A 15,435-nucleotide genomic window follows, 5' to 3' on the forward strand; every position below is an offset into this window, starting at 1 on the left:
TTCTATTTCTACTTTATATGTGTGGGTATATGCCTGCCTGTGTGTCTATGCACCACATGCAGCCTGGTCCCTGGGAGAAGAACACAGTGGGCAGAGCAGTCAAGGTAGTGCTTGCCTTATAAGGCCAGGTCAGAAAATGGTGGATGCCAGGGTTCCTTGACCAGTCATCTAAGCTTGCATACCAAGTTTTCGAGTCTGTGCATTAAAAGCTTATTTCCGTGTTACAGGACCACTGTCTGATGGTGGAACAGCCCCTTCCTCTCACTCAGTACTTCCCAGTGGCTGCAAAGAGAGCAACTTCCTCCAAAAGGAAACACAGGTTACCTCAATTTTGGCCCAATGAGTTTAAGGAATGAGCTCAGAAAACCCCGAAAACTCTACAACCAAGTGTAAAAGGAACCCTATCCTTATAGTAAGATGATGATGTCAGGGATTTCTCTAAGTAACAGAAGGTTGACTGACTCATGACCAAATGATCCATCTAATGATGGAGGAGTGTCTATGTGTTACTTTCATTTTTAATAAAGATACTGCCTTGGCCCTTTAAGAGACAGAAAATTAGGTAGGTGGAGTAGACAGAACAGAATTGTGGGAACAAGGAAGCAGAGTTGGGGAGACGCTTCAGGCAGTTGCCATATGCAGTCTCCATGCTTCTCCTCTCCAAGATGGACGCAGGTTAAGATCTCTCCTGGTAAGCCACACCTCATGGTGCTACCCAGATTACTAAATATGGGTTAAAGGAAGATGTGAGAATTAGCCAATAAGAGGCTGAAACTATGGGCCAGGCAGTGTTTAAAAGAATACAGTTTCCGTGTAATTATTTCGGGTGTAAAGCTAGCCGGGTGGTGGGACACAGCCCCGCCGCTTTATTCTACAATCTATTACTTCATGCTTAACAGTATTCCATGGAAGAGCTTGACTTCATTGAATTTTTGCCCATCAATGAAGGGCATTTGAAAATTTTCTGGTTTGGCAGTGCTCTGAGGAATACTTCTGTAACCCGGGTGTCCCCTAGATTCTCTGTGGACCCTTACTTCTCCTTCTGGGATCACAGGGTCATCTTGGGACTGCAATCCAAGCTTCTGAAAAATCAAACATAGCTTCTCATAGGGCTACATAATTTTCCACCTTATCAAAGTCTGAGGGTCCTCATTTCTCAAAACCCCAAATCAGGAAAACTTTGTCTCAGTGTAAAGATGCTTGGAATGACAGCAGCTTCTGAGCGCTGCAGACACAACATGCAGTGAGTGCTTTAGAAGATGCTGAGCCTGAGTGGGCTGCACCAAGACAGCCTGTTCTCACATCTCAGCATGGCTGTGGGACTTCTGCTGGGGGCAGCACCTCTGCAGGTCAGCATCTCTTAGATGAGAAAATCCAGGCCCAATCCAGGGACAAAGTTAACCGAGTCAAGATTGGACAAAGGTGAAAAAAAATGGCAGCAGGCAATGATGAGGAGAACAAAAGAGGATGCAGAAAAGTCGTTAGTGGGCAGTCACCTTTCACCCAGAGCAGAGAAGGACACACATCCTCACCCGGGCTTTCCTGCTCTCAGGGACCTTGATTTGCCTCAGCAGCCTCTGTCTCACCTCCATGTCCTGCATTACCTTGGTTTTCTCCAAAGGATTCCTTTCCCTTTTCAATAAAGTTGTTCATCTCAAGACTACTGATCATACAGTAAGAGAATACCTCTGCACACCTGAGCTTGGCCATACAAGACCAAGTCCCAAAGGAAGAGGCTGCACATGAAGCCTCCCAATAGCTCTAAACTGACCCATTCTAGTCTCCTAAGAAACCTTACCCAGGCTTCTCCAGAGAAGACCGTGATAGCACCAGAGAATGAGACTGACCCATGGTCATGACCCAGCAACTTTGGACCATAACACAGGGCATAATATATGAAAATAGCCCCAGATCAGTCAGCAGGAGCCTAGTGTTGTTCTAGGTCAACACAGTGTTGTTCTGAAATGCAGCATTCTGTACAATTATGAGGGGATCTGTACTAAGATATAACCATGCGCATGATAGAGTGAGCATCAAAATGTCAGCAGAGAGACGGACTGCAGGTTCTGTGTTGTGAACCCATTGAGACAAACCAGACATTTCCTCGGAGGTTACCTCAGTTCGGTGAAAGGAAAGAAGTCTACTTTTTACTTTCAAAATAGCTCTGGGGATTGAATTTATTCAAAAGTCATTAATTCTAAAGTAGTAAAAATTGAGAGAAAACACCAAGTCCTTTCTCTTTCTTACCAAACAAACCAGATAGCATAAGATGAGACAGACAAAGAAAGGAAGTTCTCCCTGTGAGGAGACAGGAGATCCAATGAGCTCTGGCCTGGTAGCTTAAGCAGAACAAAAATATTCTCTTCTAGCAACAAATGATCCCCAGGCCTTGTCCTCACTCACTCACTCACTCACTCACTCACTCACTCACTCACTCACTCACTCAAAGCTCTGTGATTCTCCCTATGTGGCTCCCAGCATAGAACCCTTCCTACCATACTGACATGTAGGTGTGTGATATGTGATTAACCCATCTCCCTCAAAGACTGCACCTTGTACCAGAGCAGGATGGTTTGTTTGCCTGTCAGGTTGTGTCTTCCAAGAGGTTGCTCCCAAGAAAGACTTGTGAACGATCCCAGAAATGAACTCTTAGACGGAATGGAGGTGATCATCTGGGTAACTGAGTGGACGGTTACATGACGGGGTACATATGTGTGTGTGCGGTTAGATAGGTGGGCAGCTTGCTCCTGATGCCTCAGCTTACCAGCTGCTGATTTGTCAGGAGGACATAGATCTTCTCAAGGGCCTCCTCACAGAGCCTCTTTGCCTCCTCACAGGATTCTTGCAGGAAAATCTGCTTCTGCTGCAGCTTTCTGTTGTCCTCTCTCAACATGCCCACTTTTTCCTTCATCTGTGTTCTTTCCCTCAGAAGCCAGCTGTGGAGGGTGCTTAACCATGACAAAAAATGATGAGCTCCAGTCCACCTCCATCTGCCACTCGTACCTACTAATACCACCTTCCCTGCAAGGTCCCATGTCCTCAGACAGCCCCAGACTGGAGCCCACATTAGCCATGCCGGTATCACCTAAATGATGTACCTCTGAGAACAGGATTCTGCACCCCCAACAGACACTGGCCCTACACTGGTCATGGTATTGGGAGAACATCGTCAGGTATAGAGCAAACATGGTCTGAGGGAGGACAGAGGACTCAAGAGAAAAACATTGCACATCTGTGTCCCATAGCAACAGGCTCTGTAAGCCCCTGTCATAGTCCCAGAGACCATTCATAGTGCAAACCATGTTTTTTTATCCAAAATCTCTGGAAGTGACAGGACAATGTTTGGAGGGGTTCTCAGACTCCTTGCACTTGGAGGAAATCAGTCTGGGAAAACAAGTACAAGGGAAACAAGCTAGAAGCACAGCCCTCATTTTGGTTCAAAGAAAAATAAGTGCAGCAGCCGTCCTTCCAAAGTGCGGGATCCCATCCAATCAGACACTCACCTGTAGGAGTTGGTCTTAGTCAGCTCCTTGCACTTGGAAGAGGCCTCACTAATTTCCTTGGGGAATTTCTCGAGCTCTGACATCTCCTTCTGATGATCCATTTTCAGCTCCTCAAGCTCAGAATTCAGCCTGTGGTAGAGCATGGGTCCAGGAATAAAGAACCCCATGAACACAGTCGTCAGCACCCCATGAACACATGAATTAAGGATGTGTCTTGATTTATTCTAGTCCCCTGGTGTCACATTCTGAATCCTTGCTATTAGGACCTGTTGATGTTTATTAGACTTGCTAAGCTGCCCCAGGGCCAGAAAGGCAGAGCATCAAGAAGGAGACCGACGGGGCCACATGAGCTTCCTCAGTAGGCCTAGAGGAACATACTAGGTCTTTTTAAGATGTCTCAGGAGTCTGTGCTATGGGTCTTGGCCTACCGGAAAACTCGGATGACATGTCTCGTGTCTTCAGAAAAAAAAAAATGTTTATTCTGTGTTACTATTATCACAAGGATGCTCAGACCTCATAATCAGGATTTCCATGGAGGAGACCGTACAGTACAATGACTTTATAAACTCCCCAGGGAATTCCATTCAGTCACCAAGGCGAGCACAAAGAATGAGGGCAGGGATGCTCAAAGTGGGACTCTGGGGCCTCAACACTTATATCACCTGAGACTCTGAGACAGACAGTTCCTCAGCCCTGCTACCAATCTCTGACTCACAGGATGTGGATGACACACACACGAACACACACTACTATAAGGGAACCTCTCAGAGACAGTACGGAACGCACTCGGACACAACAGCAAAAAGGAGATTTATTGACTCAGAAGAGCAATCATGAAATGGGGGTGGGGGTCTTCTGTATCAGGCAATGGCTGAGATCAAGCAATGGGTGTTTGTTTCAGCAGTGGGGTTTTTAAGGAGATAAGGGGATGTCTGTGCTAGGATCAGTCATTTGGACCTGATTGGACAGCTAAGCCAGAATAGCCAAATAATGAATTTCAATTGCTGAACTTTGGTGTTTGGTTTCATGAATGAGTCAGTGATCAAATAAGGTTATGAACCTTGGGGACAAATTTTAGAAAAGCAATTTAATGTTTTACCAATGAAGAGGGAAAAGAAAAGGGCAAAACTTGCCACTGCCATATTGGCAATATTTGGGCCTGTTAGCCCTACACAACATAAACCCATACACAAGTAGGATGCCAGAGACATGCATGTTGATGGCATTATTTCAGAGTACAAGGAACAAGGGCAGATAGGTGCGGGATGAGCTCCAGGCCTTCCGGTCACACATTGAGATAAACCAAGTGGGACCAGGCCCTGCTCCCAGAGCAACCAGCAGGAAATCCCCCAGTCCTATACAAAGCCTCCCCATGAACTCAGCACCCAGAATCTCCCGCAAGCCCACACCTGTCAAGGCCTCTTAGAAATGTGTGTTGTGAGTTCACACAATGCTGCCCCATCCACAGAATGTGACTCAAACCACAGGCTCTGCTTTTCATTGGGAGGAAGCAGAACAGCCTGCCTCCCCATCTCACTCCTACCCAGACTTCAGCTCTGCCTCTCAGATGCACTTGGGAAAAGTAGCTTGGGCAGGGGGACACCTTGGAGGTGCAGCCTCAAGTGACATGAGGAATGCTGGGGTGGACACAGGAGGGTCAAGACAGTCACCAGAGAACTGGACATAATGACTACCTGTTGTTCACATCGTTGTTGGTATAACTGGCCAGGACTGCATGAAGTTCATTCCTTTCATTGGTCATCATCTGAAGCTGAAGGGTCAGTTCATCGACCTTGTTCATCTGCTGCTTCTGCTCAGCGAAGGAGGCTGAGGTCCATGTCTTTCCAGTACTCCCTGTAGGTAGATAAACATCAGTGAATTTGTACAGTGAGATGGTACAGGGCCATGAGAGATCATGTTGAGTGCCAAGAAGAGGCCTGAGGAAGAGGGAATGCATAGAACCCACTGAAGACCCCAAAGAAAAGAACAACTATCCTCAAGTTGAGACCTATAAGGCATGTCTCCATGCCCAATCACCGTTGCTAGATATGTCCATCAGTGTTGGGAAATATTATTTTCAGGTGTGGGACTTTGTTTATGCTGCATTTGTTTAACTCTGTGAATCTATGTTACTGTGCTTGTCTATAACACTTGATGGTTCTAATAAAGTAATGGACAGCCAATAGTGAGACAGGAGCAGGCATAGGTGGGACTAGCAGGCAGAGAGGTAAAATAGAAGGTAAACTCTGAGAAGAGAATAAGGGGGAGCTTAAGAACAAGAGTAGAGGACTCAAGATGCCGGACACCAACTCACTCAGCAGCCATGGAGTAAGAGTAAAAGTAAGATTTAGAGAAGAGAAAGATAAAAGCCCAGAGGCAAAAGGTAGTTGGGAAAATTTAAGTCAAGAAGAGCTGACAAGAAACACGCCGAGCTAAGGCCAGGCATTCATAAAAAAGAAGCAGCCTCTGTGTGTAATTTATTTGGGAGCTTGTCTGAGGGATGTTACTCTCCCTGTTTTTAGTGACACACAAGCAAAGAAATCCTGTGATGGTGAAGGGCAGGGCTGGAACTGGAACCACTGTGGTCCCTCTGTTCTTCCGACACAGAGGCCGAGGGAAAGCAGAGGGCCCTCTGGACAGCAGTTGAAGCCTTGCCCATCCCCGGCTCTCTGTCAAACATGCCATCAGAAATCCTCGACTCTGGGTCTGCTCTTTAGTAACTTAGAAAAGCAGAAGTGGACCATCGCTTCCCAGAAACTCCCACATCCTGAGTCCCACTCCTGAAAGGATCAACTGAAGCCTTTCTCCTTCAGGAATCTCTGTCCCTTGCCCAGGACTCACTGCGCTTTCCCCAGAACCATTTATTTCTTGATGTGTGACTCGGAGACTGAAGGCCATCTTCCCTGTGCCTCTCTCTGGCCTCCCTGCGCTCTCCATCCTGTCTCCCAAGCAGCCTGTTCAGTCGTGTCAGCATGGCTGTGGGTGAACCACACAGGCACTGAACGAATGCCTCAAGGGCAGTTGGCGTTGCCACAACACTGGTGACATCACAGAATTCCAGGCTCTCTAGGATACAGTAGAATGTCCAGGTGGGGGACTGCTGATCATATGATATAGCTATTAACCCCTGCTAACTACTTCACCCAAAAGGGACCTTAAACTAAGGTGCCATTTCCAAGAGCCTTCTGGGGCCACCGGGGAAGCCTTTAGGCACATGGTCTTTCTAAAGCAAGAAATGTAGCCCTCTGTTTGTCACGAGTTATGTGACAAGTTGAAAGCTCACTTCCCAACCACTGCCCAGGGATGGCTTTTCCCTCCTTAAGATTCACACACAAGTAACGTGAGAAACAGAGGATGCTTAGAAATGAGGTCAGGATAAAGGCAGTAGAACAGATGAGATCTATGAAGTGAACAAGCATCTGGTGCAGATCCTCAGACTTTTAGAGATTCAAGGGTTCAAAACCAAGAGAAGACACAAAGGAAGTTATGAAAATTTCACCCAGAGTGCCAGTAGAGCTCACTCATGCTATAAGGTTGATATTGAAGATGTGACTAGCTCTTGGCAGGTCAAATTGAGTCACTGAGCCCAGGTGAGCCTTCAGATACTGAAAGCAAACAGTCGTATAAAGAGTAGGATAGCCCCAACCTTGAATCAATAGACTAAGGAAAGAGTAGTGTCGACCAGAGGTCAGTGTGCACCATCTAGAGGAGTCGTTAGTGATGGACACACACACACACACACACACACACGCAGAGAGAGAGAGAGAGAGAGAGAGAGAGAGAGAGAGAGAGAGAGAGAGAGAGAGAGAGAGAGAGAGAGGTAGAAAAACTGGCACACAATCACACAATTCTGTTGCAGAACATGATATAGATCACTGCTATTCTGTGTCAACCAGCAAACAAAAGCCAAATTCCTTTTCTGGATCCACCTATTACAATTCTCATAGTCTTCCATAGGTGGCGCTGCTAGCTTCCATGCAAGATACATATGAAGAGCATGGGAAGGGCAGGCAAGGGGAGAGTCAGAGCTGTTGCACCATACAGCTGTTCTATAGCCATCACCACCTTTCTACGTATCTGACAGTCCCTGTAAAGAGAAGCCAGTCCGTGGTCAGCCTGGAATGCATGTTCTCCGGATCTCAGCATGTTCTCCACCAAAACAGGATCCTTGCAACTTAGGGCTCATGAGTCTGTCGAGTGATCTGTGTTATTTCAGATGGTGAAGCTCTAATCAAATAAATGTGATTATCAACATTATTTCTAAATAGAGTCTTATAGAAACCAAGAAGTTGAGAACACACTGGAATTTAGGAGCAAAGCATGTGCCAAAACTGTTATAAAAATTCTTTAAGAACATATAGTCCAGGAAGACACCCCCAGTTAGGTCCTTGGGCAGCTGAGGAGAGGGTGCCAGAAATGTCCAGATCCTATTGCCATACTCATGAATATCTTGCATATCATCATAGAACCTTCACCTGGCATTGGATGGAGAAAATGACAGAGCCCCACATAGGATCACCAGACTGAGCTCCCAAGGTCCTGATGAGGAGCAAAAGGAGGGAGATCATGAGCAAGGAAGTCAGGACCATGAGGAGTGCGTTTACCCATTGAGACGGTGGGACAGATCTAACGGGAGACCACCAAGTTCAGTTGGAATGGGACTGATGGAACAGGGGACCAAACCGGACTCTCTGAATGTGGCTGACGGTGGAGGAGGACTGAGAAACCAAGGACAACGGCAATGAGCATGAACTCTACAGCATGGACGGGCTCACTGTGAGCCTTGTCAGTTTGGTTGCTCACCTTCCTGGACTTAGGGGGAGCTGGGAGGACCTTGGACTTAACATAGTGAAGGGAACCCTGATGGCTCTTTGTCTTGGAGAGGGGTGGAGTGGGGGTATGGGTGGAAGGGAGGGGAGGGAAGGGGGAGGAGGAGGAGGGGAGGAGATGGAAATTTTTAATAAAAAAAATGAAAAAAAGAACATATAGGGCAGTGATGGGGGTAAAGAAATGAATAGAGCCGGGCGGTGGTGGCGCACGCCTTTAATCCCAGCACTCGGGAGGCAGAGGCAGGCGGATCTCTGTGAGTTAGAGGCCAGCCTGGTCTACAAGAGCTAGTTCCAGGACAGGCTCTAAAAAAAGCTTCAGAGAAACCCTGTCTCAAAAAAAAAAAAAAACCAAAAAAAAAAAGAAATGAAAAGAGAGAGGTGATATAGATAAAGAGGGGAAGAGAATGAGAGAATATGCTGGCACATGAATCCAGAGCCGGGGCAGTGTTTAAGATAGAAAAGCATGAAGCATTGCCTAAAGATACCAGTGATTACAAGGAGGCCTGGAGTCATCTGTATCCTTGAAACTTCCGATGGTTTGAACTTTTCACCCACTAATTGTGAGATATCACACTTCCATGAGCAGATACACAGCCCAGGAGATATAGTTAACCACCTAGCAAAAAGTGCACAGAAAACACTTCTCCATGTGTCTGTCCCTCATCTCACTGATGTCCCATACTAGAAGAGGCACCATGGTCTTGCCAATGTCCTGAGATTCACCTGACAGGGGACAGCACCTGCCCTCCACAATGTTCATCTCAGCCCACCCTTGGCACTTGGATTGTGTTCAGAAATGAATTGAGACATTAGACTTTGCATAGCTGACTCAAAGTTCAAGCTTGAGACTTCCTCTCTGTGAATCCCAGCTGTACCATTTTCTGCACTCTAGAGCGGAGTGTCTCACTGGTCAGCTGGTTTCTTCTCCCTCCTTTCACATGCTTCAGGTGACCCAGGGAACAGCCTCCTCAGGCCTATTTACAGCCGCATAGGGTACAGCTGGGCTCCCGAGCCCTCAAGTCTGGCCTCAGAAGCCATGAGAATAGTGGCACAGTTCAACACTAGTATTTTTGAGACACAGAATTTGGAGAGCAGTCATCCTCAATGCCCTTGCTTCAGTTTCTCACGTGCTGAGATCACAGGCATGCACTACTATGCCCAGCTCCTTTGTTTTCTATTTTTAGATATTCAAGTATCTAGAAAGATATCAAATATCTAAAATGCTTGTGATCCCATGTGTTTCCTACGGGGTAGTCTTGACTTTAGAAATACAGGAACCAGTGTTTTTTGAGTGGCTAATTCAGTCCAATCCTGAAGTCTAGATCTCTAAAGGAAACTGTGAGATAGAGTTTCCCATGGTGTGATATCTCTGGCAGGGTCTCCAGACAATAGAGCTGACTCAGACTGCACTGTTTGGCTGCTGAAACAGATGTAGAGCATGATACTATGTCACTGACAATCCCACCATCCCTGTGTCCTTGGATGGCTCCCACCACAGGTCCTTAATCTGATCTGTCTTCCTAGTCTGTAAATCAACTGCCTTTCAAAGTAGATTGGGAGCCTCATTCACGCTCAGGCAGGAGCCTAAGCCCAGTCTGGACTCCTTAGGGAGACACTGTTTGCTTGGTTGGGTTTGTTTGATTTTTGAGATGTTGGGTGATTTCCTGCCCTCCCTGCGGCCCAAGGACTACCATAAGACTCAGTTGTCTCATCAGTTTAAAAAGCAGCAGGCAAAACATTGATGCCTCCTGGGGCCTAGTGACAAGTGGCCTGCGGAAATTCTAGAAAGGTCCACAGATATATCTGTTCTGAGAATGGAACCTGACTGCTCCCTACTGTCCTTTGAGTTTATTTTGCAGCCCATGGGCCACAGAATATGTCCCCTAACCTGGGCATTCACAGGGCCTGTGCCATACCTCCCATCTGCAGCCGGAGTCTACCTGCTTGTCATAGGTCTGACCTCTGCCACTGTAAGCAGCGTTGGCACCTGCAGGTACCACTGCATGGGACTTTGTTCCTTCCAGACCCTCCATCAATCCCCACAGTGTCTCCATGTGATACAAGTGGCAGTCCAGCTCCTTCCCACTTTGTGGAGTCTCAGGATCTGACCCTGTCTCTTTGCCTCCTCTTCTGTCTACACTGGATGCACTGTTACCAAACTAGCCCCAGCTTACCTGTGCCCCACATTCCCCTCACATTGGTCAATCTACAATGTTCCTCATATTCCTGCCTCCTTCCAGCTGTGTCTGGTTCTTGTGGCTTCCATGCCTCCCCTCCTCTACACCTGAAACACACATCATGACATATGGATTTGTGGGTCTCTCCAGTCCTCAGATATTTCTGACAAGTCCTTCTTTACTGTGGCAGATGGTTTTCCTGACCCTGCAGGACCCAGAGCAAAGCTGAGGGCCCGGCTTCATCCATGCCAGTAGTGTTCCATGTGAGAACTTGCAGCCAAAAATGGCGCTGAGCAAATCAGTCCTGTCCAGGCTGCTTAATGACTGTGTGGCTGTGGGAATGTGCCTTTGCATGCCCCCCCAGGTGGTTAGTGTCATTCACCTCCCTCGTGGCCACGTTCTCATGATAGTGACCCAATACCAGACCCTGGGGATGCTGGAGAGATGTTCATTGATTGGAAAGGAAGATGTGTGAGACACAAGCCTGTCATTCCAGTGTTGGGGCTAACAGCATAGGAAGATCAGGAGTTCCAGACCAACCTGGACTACAGAAACTCTGATTCAAAGAAGACAGGCAGACCAGAATGGCAGCTCAGTTGGTTCAGGGCTTCCCTCGGGTACATTAAACCCCAAGTGCCATTTCAGTACCATGTATACATGCCTTGACATCTAGGAAGTAAGGGAGATCAGAGATTAAAAGTTAGCCTTAGATGCATGGTGAGTTGTAGGTCAACCTAGGCTACATGAGAACTGTTTGGAGAGAGACATACAAAGAGAGAGAGAGAGAGAGAGAGAGAGAGAGAGAGAGAGAGAGAGAGAGAGAGAGAGAGAGAGAGAGAGAACTGTCTTATCAGGACACCAACAGGTGACCACAGGCAGGGAGATCTGCCTTGAGAGATGAAGAGATGGGTGACGGAATTTGTGGCAGTTGGTAATTAGTGTGGCCCAGCACAGTCTTGGAGGGCTGCTGTCTCCAGGGTACCTTATCCCCCAAATGGCGAGAGTGGTCTCAGGAAGGAAGAACGAAATTATCTGAGCCGTTGTTGTAGAGTTAGGGGAGGCTCCACGGGGACCTTCTCACCATGTTCAGGCTGGGAGAGACAGAAGGCCACAGTGACCCTCAGGACTTGTTGGTAGTATCCCAGAACCACTGCATGTAGAGCACACCGTGTACCTTCCTGGGCACCTAGAAGTGGGTGTTGGGTTGTCGTAAGTGGCTACAATCCACATGGCTTAAAGCAGCAAGGATGGAATTTTCTGGTTCTGGAAACCGAAAGTCCCAAATCCTGGAGACTCCCTTCTTCAGAGTGTCCAAGTAGAGGCTCCTTCCTGCCTCTTCCAGGATCTGGTACGTGGATGGCCTGAGTTTCAGGTCACATCCCACCAGTCTCCTTCTCTGCCTTCCTCTGAATTTGTGTGTTCTTTATTATGTCTTCATTTGAGACATGGTCTTGATGAGTAGCCCTGCTGCTCTGAACTTCTAACCCCCTGCCTCAGCCTCACTAGTGCAGGGTCAGTCCTGGGGCCATAGCTCAGAGGTAGAGTGTTTGTCCAGTGTGTGTGAGGTCTTGGTTTCCATTCCCATTGCTGGAGAAAACCCGAAGAGGTCTATTCCCTTATGTGGCCTTTTCCCCCTTCTGAGCCTGACTACCCACCAAGGTCCAGCAATGAATTATTGAAGTCCAGTCATCCAAAGCCCCTGTTGGCTCATCAAATCAACCTCGCCAATTAAAATTAAAGACTTCATCCTAACATAGGGATTTCCATTTTAGCTTCATAAATCACCATTTCCGTAATTGCCATGTCTGTCTCGTCTGTATCAAGAATCAGTTCTTTGTGCCTCCAGAAAAATATTCCTGTCTGCTTCCCTTGTTCCCGTCCCTTCTCCCTCATCCCCTATTTCCTATATCTCGTTCTTACTCCTGCCCTCTGTTCATCTCGGGCAAATAAGTCTCTTGTGTGCTATGAACTTGGTCTTGGGGATCCTGAGTTGAAACTTTACCTTTCAGTTTGTGTTCAGACCCTGCAGAAGAAATGGGGTTCTCACAGCCCCCATGAGTGTCAAGTCTGTCTTGTGTGATGTTTGCTTCACCATACACTCCAGGTGGTCCTTGAAAATGAGTCTGATTGTGGGGGTGCGGGCAGGTCAGCCCAGCAGTCAAAATGTGATGGGTGCAGGGACAGAAAATTGATACCTGGGCTACATAGCAAGACCCTGTCCCACACACAGTTATTTCAATTGTGATAAATACACAATTAAACTATCAGCTATTTTTAGAAGTGCCCTTCACTACCATAAAAACATTTATATTCATCAGAGTCCTGGGGATGTACATCTTTCATCCTAGCACTCAGGAGACAGAGGCAGGCAGATCGTTAAATTCCAGGCCAGCCTGGTCTGCAGTTACAGGACAGCCAGGGCTACACAGAGGGAAAAGAGCCTTCATATTAAACAGCTAAAGAGATAGGGTTTTGGTTAAGAGCACTGACTGCTTTTGCAGAGGATCCATGTTCGATTCCTATCACCTATATGGGGGCTCACACTTATTTAACTCCAGATCCTGGGAAATCTCCTCCCTTTTCTGATCTCCACAGGCACCAAACTACCATGAGGCCCACATATATCCTATGTGATGTGTGTGTGTTTTCATATTGTGCTGGGAAAAATGGTAAACGTGTTTCCATTCACACTGAAGACTGAGGTTCAATGTCTGAATAGATACAGATAGACAATAGTAGATAGTCCAGAGACCTAAGGGAAAACCACACACTACTGTTTGTTTCTTTTATTAAAAAAGGTTTTACCCTTGATCTCTGGGTTATCTACTACTGGGCTATCTGTCTGTCTATCTATCTATCATCTACCTACCTATCTATCTATCTATCTATCTATCTATCTATCTATCTATCTATCATCTATCTATCTATCTGTCATCTATCTATCATCTATCTATCTATCTATCTATCTATCTATCTATCTATCTATCTATCTATCTATCTATCTTTCTTTCTATCTATCTTTCTATCTATCTATCTATCTATCTATCTATCTATCTATCTATCTATCTATCTATTTATCTACTCTGATTCTTAGTTACTCAAGCAAGTGTTTGGTGTGAGTCCCTATTTGTAGAGTGGGCCTTAAGTCAATTCAGATACTGGTTTGCTATTCCCAAAGATTTGTGCCATCATTGTCCTTTATATTTTGTAGGTAGGACATTTTGTAGGTCAAGGGTTTTATGACTGGGTTGGTTGATGTCTGCTTTTCTCTTTCAATGGTGGTCAGAATACCCTCCCTAACCTAAAAAACTGGAACATAGGGATGCGGGCGCCTCCGGGAGGCTTGGACCCCCATGCCACCCCGGGGTGGGGCCTCCCGGGACTCCACACTAGCAGAGTCGCATTCCGGGCACCCATCAGGACTCTGCGAAGGTGCCCAAGTGAGCATTAGGGTCGGGTTTTTTGCAGACCCCTAGCACAGATGCGTGAGGGGGTGGTCACCCCAGGTGTGTGCTGGAGCCTGGGGGTTGGGGGCGACGCGTGTGAGAAAGGCGGCGAGTGCGGTGCTAGTGCTCAGGGAGTCCGGACCCGATGGAGATGGAAGAACTTGACCCGGAGAGGAGAGGGACCGACGGGGGCGAGGGTGGTCTGGGGGTGGGATTGGGGACTATGCACCACGGAGACCAGCAGAGACCAAGGACACATCAGAGAGAACGGTGCGTTTGAACTGAGCTGATGCAGTTAGAAGGCAATTTATGTTAGGAAGACAATAAAATCATGAGGGGTGTTTTATTTTGTTTTTAATTAACCAGAAAAATTGCTTCCTAGCAGTGGTTTCTGTCTTTCAGCTAAGGATGAGCTGTTCCAGAGGTCGGGTTAGGCGTAGAAAAAAATTAGCTGCATGTTAAGTGCAGAAACAAATTAAGGAAAGTCTGGTTATCAAACGAAAATTTGAGACATAGTTTCCTACAAGTGCTCCTGGACTTTAAGACAAAAACTGCAGAATTGAAGAAATGTTCTCATTAATCCAGGGACTAAACATATTATTTATGAGGCCGAGGACTTAAGTTTTCCTGGCAAGACTGACAGAGATAAAGAAGTTAAAAGAGAGAGAGAAGCAAAGAAGAAAGAACAAAGCAGTAGGAACAAATTTTCTACCTTTTAAACAGGAAACCAGGGGAGAGCACAAACATAGTCCCCCACTAATAAAAATTATGCAATAGAGGTTCCCACATTTGGGGAAATCACAGGAATCAACACACCCCAAGTGCAATGGATGAACCTCACCCTAGGAAATCCACCTGTATGACAATGGTATCTCCCCTGCCAGGTAAGTATGCTTTGCTGTCCTGCAGCCCAGACTCAGCCCCATCAGCTCTGCACTCTGAACACAGGGTCACTTTGCCAGGCATACTCCAGGACCTTATTGGACGCGCACCCCATTCCTTAGACTCGCTGCACCCCGCAGACCAGCGCACCCTTCCACGTGGCTCTGGAAATCCATAGTGTTTCCTCAGATGGTGTGGACTCGACAGTTTCTGTACGACCCTCATCTGCATAGACCACGCCTCCAACCAGCACCCAGAGGCATTCTCTTCTCCCCGATTGCTTGGTGAACTTTCTTGCTTGAGGAGAGCTGGATGGAGTGTTGCAGGATCAGAGAAGAATCATCTTGAATTAGCCCCAATTTCCAAACAAGTCGATGGCTGCTCACCGCCTTGGCCTAACAGCTTTGTCCCTGGTTTCCGTGTGTAGAGACAGATCTCTATCTTCCATCAACAGGAAGTCAGAGAAGTGGGGCAGCAAGTGAACCAGCCAAAAAAAAAAAAAAAAAAAAAAAAAAAAAGAAAAGGAAGAAGAAGAAGAATTGCTTTCTAAAAACTGTATCAATTGCGGTAATTCATTTACTGGATACTGAATTGAATT

General features: G+C 46.8%; 1 non-coding gene across 1 annotated transcript; it reads right to left on the reverse strand.

Moving 5' to 3' along the window:
- Window positions 1–14,683: 14,683 nt before the first annotated feature.
- On the reverse strand, window positions 14,684–14,847 carry LOC119801531. Its single transcript, XR_005283221.1, has one exon. It is a non-coding gene; the product is annotated as a U1 spliceosomal RNA (small nuclear RNA).
- Window positions 14,848–15,435: the final 588 nt, after the last annotated feature.

The sequence above is a fragment of the Arvicola amphibius genome, chromosome 14 (genome assembly GCF_903992535.2).
Source record: "Arvicola amphibius chromosome 14, mArvAmp1.2, whole genome shotgun sequence".
In the NCBI taxonomy this organism is placed as follows: domain Eukaryota; kingdom Metazoa; phylum Chordata; class Mammalia; order Rodentia; family Cricetidae; genus Arvicola; species Arvicola amphibius.